This window comes from Lagenorhynchus albirostris, chromosome 5 (assembly GCF_949774975.1).
Source record: "Lagenorhynchus albirostris chromosome 5, mLagAlb1.1, whole genome shotgun sequence".
In the NCBI taxonomy this organism is placed as follows: domain Eukaryota; kingdom Metazoa; phylum Chordata; class Mammalia; order Artiodactyla; family Delphinidae; genus Lagenorhynchus; species Lagenorhynchus albirostris.
In genome coordinates, this window is record NC_083099.1 from 65,927,800 (window position 1) to 65,934,642 (window position 6,843).

At 41.3% G+C, this 6,843-nt stretch overlaps 1 long non-coding RNA gene across 1 annotated transcript; it reads left to right on the forward strand.

The window, feature by feature from the left end:
• The first annotated feature begins 1,724 nt into the window (after positions 1-1,724).
• Positions 1,725-5,774, forward strand: LOC132520526 (uncharacterized). Its single transcript, XR_009540560.1, has 2 exons — positions 1,725-3,112; positions 4,835-5,774. It is a non-coding gene; the product is annotated as an uncharacterized LOC132520526 (long non-coding RNA).
• Positions 5,775-6,843: the final 1,069 nt, after the last annotated feature.

The following is a 6,843-nucleotide window of genomic DNA, read 5'->3' on the forward strand; positions in this document are numbered from 1 at the left end:
TGTTAATTTCCAATAAAGATATCTCCCAAAATAATCTACCTCTCCCAACCCCAGTTTGGGTTTATAGAACTGAGCAGAGCTATGAAAGACTGCTGGCTGTTGCCTGGGATATTTGGGGTCTCTTTCCCAGAATGCCATAAGAAGTTCAGATCTATCGCTGAAAATGTGGTTGTCAATGCAGCCCCCTTTTGGAAAAGGCTGTGTTGGGGTTTTTAAAACCAGGAGAGATCCAAAGGGGTCGGCTATTTTCACAAGGGCTGGAGCTTAGGAAATATGCGTAAGTGTCTGTCCCTGTGAAATCTGAATATTTTAATACTTATTGACAGATGAATTACTGCAGTCTCTGCAGAAAAGCCTGTCTTGTGAAGGATTTTTGAAAAATATACACAGGCCTAATGCTGTCACTGTTGTCAAAATGAACATTTTACCCCCAAAGACACATGATGTCATCCAGTGCAGATCCATTTGGCCAGAAGGGAGACTATCTGTTTTTCTGATTGTCCCCTTCCCCCTCATTTTCAAAGCGTTTTAAAGGAATCCCACTGGATTCAAAATGACACCCCGATTTTGCTGAAGTGATGGTCTTTGTGTATTTGTATGGGTGATGATTTTTCTATCTTTTATGAGTAATAACTTTAGGGTTTCTCAGGTGTCTGTGTGGTTTGGAATGTGAATTGTATGGGTCTGCCCTATTACTGATCCTACAATGAGATTACTTTTGTGATTTGGGGTCACTTTTCTTGTCAAAGTTGCCATCCTGCCTCATTGGCTCCCCCCTCCCCCTTAAATACATAGCTTGCCCCTCCCTCGTTCTCTTTGCCACGCCAATCTTAGCCCCATGGGGGCGCTGCAGAGCAAAGGGAAATCTCCCTCAGACAGCAGAACAAACCAGAGCGGGGGCTGGGAATAAATTCACCCTTCTTTAATTCTCTGCGGAGAGCCCTTGGAGGAAGACCCCACCAGGCGTGGTTTGTAGATAATTAATCCTACCGCCAGGGACCGCAAACCTTCTCAGGACGTTATTTCCGGGACCCAGTGCCAGGGTCCCACATTTCTACTTTTTTTTTTTTCCAAATTGAAGTGTTTACACCGAAAGAAATTAACCAGAACAGGAGACGGTTAAATGAAAAAAAAAAAAATTATTGAAGCTATTTTAAAGATGAAGGTTTACTTTTAGGTAGGTCCCCTTTTCTCTACGAGATGAATGGTGAGGAAAATCGTGTACCCACCTCTCAATCTCTTTTCAATTCCTAGGAAAGTAACTTTATCAAATTTTATACCAGTTGAATTTCTTCCAGAATGCCTTCTCTCATTCTTGATCTCTCCCCAGTAGTAACCAGTTGGTGTCACTTTGTGGACCTCCCTCATTCCAGCAGTGCTAGGATTAAAGAAAGGATTGAATTGAATATATTCAAATTCTTTTAAATCATCCTTAAGAAGCTCTAAAGAGAGATTCCATGTCTGGGGTCTTATGTGTGATTCCTGTGGGCTTGGAGGGGCTGTGTATCAACCAGTCCTATGAGCTAATGGTTTCTGGCTATTAATACTCAGAGTAGAGGACCAGGCCAGCCCCTTTGCCTGGTGTTCTGGGCATAGTAATAGGTTACTAATCACAGGTTCTGGGTAAATAAAAGCTTTGTTACAAAATAAAATAGCTTGGTCTTAATATTACATCTATTTAAGGAAAGGAACAGATTTTGCATCCAGTTCCCCCCAGAGAATCTTCCCCACCATTCAATCATAGCTGAAAAGGAAACTATCCTTGGAATAAGCACTGTCCTGTCCTCTTTCTAAGGGGACTCCAAACAGGAAATTGGTTTCACCTGTCAGGAACTTCTGGCACCTTGGTAGATCTTTAAACTATCACATCGCAGAATTACAGATTTTAGAACTGGAAGGAACCGTGAAGATGATCACTCAAGACTTCCCTTTCTTTCAGGAGGACAGGATAGCCATCACTGGAGGCGTGTGGGACCCCAGGACACAACTGAAAACGGGTCTTCGTGGTTTGATGGTCCTGTGTTAGAAAATCGGGGTGATCTGACTACCTGGGTTTGGAGATGGGCATCTTGTTTTCTGGCAGAATTGAGGAAAGCAAGGCTGCTTTGGGCTGTGTGTAAATTGTAAACTGGTTCTCAGAACAGACTCCAGGTCACAGTGAGTATTGAGTTTTGATTGTCATCTGGGCTTGGCTATGCTTGTCACCTGTGCTATGGTACTCAACAGCTACTTTTGATGGGTATGGGCGATCTTATTTACCCATTAGTTTTATTTCAAATCCTTCACTTAGAGCCATTATAAACAAGCTCCTTACATTATCCTTGGAGAAAGAAAGGTGTTTTCTTGGTATGATTTAGAGAAATTGAGCAGAAAGTTTTGAGACATTAAAAAAAAAAAAAGATGATTTCCAGCCACTACCTTCAGAAAAACAAGTGTCAACATTTAATTTTGGTCCATATGCTGCCTGCTTTTGGCCTGTATTATCCTGAGACCTTTTTTTTTTTTTTTTTTAGTTTAGAAACCTTTTTGGCCTAGCTCAGAGTTTCCCCCCAAAACACGGATTTTTTCCACACTTTTCTCACTTATTTAAAATGGAAATAAATATCTCGGGAGCTTAAAATAGAGAAGTGATGGGGGGGTGCATAATCATTTGTCTACAGCACTCTATCACTGTTTTGAATAACAGGGTTTTCACTTCCTATGAAACCTTAGCATGAGGGAAAGCAGCAGCTGGACCAGGAAGGGGATGCAGGGAGGAAAGCACTTGAGTGTTTGTAAACTCAGGGTGGCTGGCCCACCGGGCTGCTGTACTTAGCTGTCTTTACTACCTAAGGCTAGAAGTGGAAAAACTTGATTTGCGTGTTGTGCCTGCATTTTTTTTTTTTTTTTTTTCCTTCTCCACACCGCCCTCTGTACACCTGACCATGCTGAAGCCTATCTGAAGCCGGCTTGACGGCAGGGAGAGCTGGAGAGCGGAAGAATGTGCTGAGAAAGGGAGTGCTCGGTACTTTTCCATTCACATCTCCACAGTGGCTTTTCTTGTTTATTTCAACCTCCACCAGCGGAACCCTGTCAGCTGCCTGAAATCCGAGTCATTAAACTGTTCCCTGAGGTCAGACCACAGATGCTTGGTGCATGTTTCCTACATGTCGGTGTCTATGTAACATATGTACATACAGAGACACACGCACAAACGTGTAACTCCGTGGGGGCACAGTGTGAGGTAGGGGGAAAAAACATGGATTTGTTGCCAGAAAACCTTGGTTTCTAATTACCGTTCTGCCTGGAACTCCTTATGGGACGTGGAGCAAAACCACTTATCAGGACTCAGTTTCCTCAACTGTGTGAAGGAATAACCCAGATGGTTTGCAGCACAGTCTATCTGTTCTAAATTCGATACCTTGTGTCTAAATATATATTTATGTAACTTTAAGGTGGAGGGGGGGATGGAAAGGAGCTGAGTGAATGTGTCCCTGGGGTGGGAAAAGAAGTTAAAATGTAAACTTCTAAGTAAAGAAGGCAGTCCCAGAATCTTCACCTCTATCAATTTTTAACCAGTTGTAGACCAAAGTCTGGGATTCTGCTGAGTAGGTCCAAAAGCCAAATGAAGATTTTACATGTTAAGAGTTGGAAGGGGCCGATTCTAAGACCTTGTACCTTTGATCTCCGGCATTCATAATCGGATGTGACAGTTCCCAAGTGTCTTTTCTGCACTAGAGTTCTTTTTTTTTTTTCCTTCTTCTGTTTTTGGAAACAGTCCCAGTCAGTGATAGGAAGGAGATGACACTTGTAAACTGGGCACACCTTAAGCCGCTGGGCCCCATGTGGATGTAAAAAAATATGACATAATATTCATATACATACACACACACAAAAGAAGGAGGAAAAAAAAGAAAAAAACTAGATAGAGATTCCTGGTAAGAAACTTAGAGGTAGTTCAACCATCACTGCATTAAAGGTAATTATTTGACGTCAGAGGAAATAACAGATGAGGAGTTTGCCCTTACCAAAAAAAAAAAAAAGGCTTACTCTACCAGAACAAACTTGAAGGTAACTCTCCACCAATATTTCCTATGCTTCTTTTATCTCCATTCTTTAGAAAGAAAGGTCTAATGTTTCTCAGGCCTGATTGCCTAGCAAAGCCTTTAACGGACCTCAGCATCTTCAGGACATAATTTAAAGTGTAGTTCCTATTTATTGACAGTGACCTCCCCACCACCACCATCCCTCCTCTTAGACCTTCTGGAATATTGATGCCCATGTACAAGGAGAGATGGAGCCAATTACATTCTCTCAATGAAATACTATTGAGAGTTACAATATGCTAGCACTGGGAAGGTCCTTAGCAATTGTCCAATTCCACACGACTGAATTTATATCATTGGAAATTGAGGCCCACACAGAATGTATTTGCCACACACACTGGATCAGACTGAGCCAGGTCCAGAATTTTGATGTCCTGGTTCTAAATCCACTATGTTTGTCCATGTTTTATCATGAAAAGAGGACGTGGGGTGGGCAGCCCTGCAAAAGAGCCATTTGCTGGGTCCTTACGTTCAGAGAAGGCCTCACATTTAGACTTTTGACATCATCTCCACTGAGGTTCTACATCAGTCTTAGCCGTACACAGGATGGAAAGGAGCAGACCCTCATCCACAAGTTCTCTGTGTGTGTCCCAGGGTAGGACTCAGTGTCAGAGCCGCCACAGGCTCCTACGGTACTGTGATTTAATACTGTTAATAAACCTATAATTATCTTATGAATAGTACAATTGCATTGTAATTGTGTGTATGCTGGTGTTGAAAATGTAAAATTTAATATATTTTTGGCCTAGAAACAATGATGCTACACTAGCAAAGAGCCCACCTGGTACCAGATCTTGATTTCTGATACTTCTGTGCAGTAATGGAAAACAAGGCTCCTTGGAGAAACGTCTGGTTCTAGATCTAGGACTGGGGCAAGAAGTATTCAAAATCAGAATGGAACATCTTATAGCATCATAAATAAAGAATTGCTGAAAAACAAACAAAAACTACATCGATGGGGCATATTTCAAAGAGACACTGGAGCCACTTGAAGAGCTCCCAATGGGCAAAGCTGGAAGATTTGGAGTAAAAAAAAGGAAATCAAGTCATATTAGATTACAATCCAAAGTCTAAAAGAAATATCCATGAATCCACACTGATATAAATTATTAAATAAATTAATAAATCAGAGAAAAGAGACAAATCTCCCTTGAAGAAAAATTCCAAATCATTTATGTAGATACACTGCCAGCAAGGATGGGGGCAGGGGGCGGTGTGTAACTCCTCACTCCTCAGGTGTGAGCTATGCACAGTGACTTCCTTCCAAAGAGTACAGTATGGGAAGGGAGGAAAGGAGGGAGGGAATCATTTTACATGGAGAAACCTGACAAACACTACACCAGCCAATTCACCAAGGTGAACATCAGCAATTATAAGCCATGTTGATTGTTATGTACCTTTGATCTGAGGAGATGAAAATGGCTTTTTACCTCTGTGGTCTTCCTCCCACACCCCAGTCTATTTATGAGAAAAGTCTCAGACAAGTTTCAACAGAAGGGCATCCTACAAAAGGCGTCACCAGTATTCCACAGAGCTATCAAGGAAAGTCTGAGAAATTGCAGCAGCTGAGAGTAACCTCAGAAGATATGACAACTTAATGTAATGTAGTATCCTGGATGGGATCATGAAACAGAAAAAGATAAGGTAAACCCAGACAAATCTGAATAAATGAGGAGCTTTAGTTAATAATATTGTATCAGTGTTGTTTCATTAGTTGTTACAAATGTACCATAGTAATATAAAATGTTAATAATAATGGGAAACTGGGTATAGGGTTTTTCTCTGCACTATCTTCTCAATTTTGCTGTTTAAAAAATATTTGGGGAGGGCATATCCTTATTTATTTATTTATTTTTCAATACCAGAATCCTCCAAAAATGAGCTAGGTCTCTTGAAATCTGAGAGATTTTCTTCCCAGTCAACCATGCCCCGCAGATAGAGTCAGGAAAATGAGGGAACCTGCGTTTATTCTTTTAGTTTACTAAATTGAAAGCAATTTAGCTAATTTCTCTGTGTCACCATCTGGACACAGAACTGTGAGGAGAACACTTAGGAAGCACCAAAGGCCAAGTGTTGTCATGGTGGTGGATGACTCAAGGCACCTCATCAATCTGCTTGCTCCACATTTCTTTCTGAAAATCCTCCACGGAAACAAGGCCCTGAAAGATCTAGCCATCAGTCCATAATAGACATATAATACTTAGGGATTCATCACTGAGGTTGGGGGAGCCTCAAGACCTTCCTAGAATGTCTGGTATCTCATTGTACAACTCCAAAAGAACTGTGGATCTCATCAGAGTTTAACTCTGGGTCTAGAGAAGAACGCTAACTGGACCCTATAACTCTATGAATTTGTCTTCATTATCTGAAGATGACCCCATTACCTAAACTAGAAAAATCCAGAGAGGGAAATGGTTTGCCAAGACCATCCCACAAATTAGTGGTAGAGTTGCTTCCCATCAACCAGTCCACCCTGAATGATTTATTTTGCTGTAGTATTCCCTTTAGTAAACTAAGGACTGCTATTGCATTGATATACATTATTTCAGAAATGCCTCATTCATTTCTAACCACCTGTCAGTTACCAGTGGTGTCCAGTTCCAATGTGAGCTTAAGTGTCTCTTCCTTCCTTCCCTTCACCTTTTCCCACTTGCATCAGCCTCTCTGCCAAGTGGTTATAGATCTTTGAACCAACACTGATATTCACTATGGAGGCTGACATCTAAATTCTTCTAGGTGAGATGAGGTAAGACTGAAT